Genomic DNA, 337 nt, shown 5'->3' on the forward strand with positions numbered 1-337 from the left:
TACAAGTAAAACTAAACATACAGTTAGTAATGATCCAGGAGATATGTTAAAAATCTACACAACACAGTTATTTCAATGTTCCATGAAAGAATGTGTAAATCTACACAGAGTATAGTAATCCTGTTCAGCTGGATATGAGGAGGTCAGGGATGAATGTGTTGTGTAGTCTCAATAATATTAAAGCAATAGTGTGATCACAATACTGATAACTGGGAGGCTTAAAAACGAGCTATTACAGTCACAGAAATATTGTAATATCGACAATAATACTAAAATAAATCAATACGAATATTGTTGTCAATATGTGGCGAGTAAGACAGTCAAGGCCTTTGAACCA

The sequence above is a fragment of the Pundamilia nyererei genome, unplaced genomic scaffold (assembly GCF_000239375.1).
Source record: "Pundamilia nyererei isolate P.nyererei 1_Seehausen unplaced genomic scaffold, PunNye1.0 scaffold00218, whole genome shotgun sequence".
Classification (NCBI taxonomy): domain Eukaryota; kingdom Metazoa; phylum Chordata; class Actinopteri; order Cichliformes; family Cichlidae; genus Pundamilia; species Pundamilia nyererei.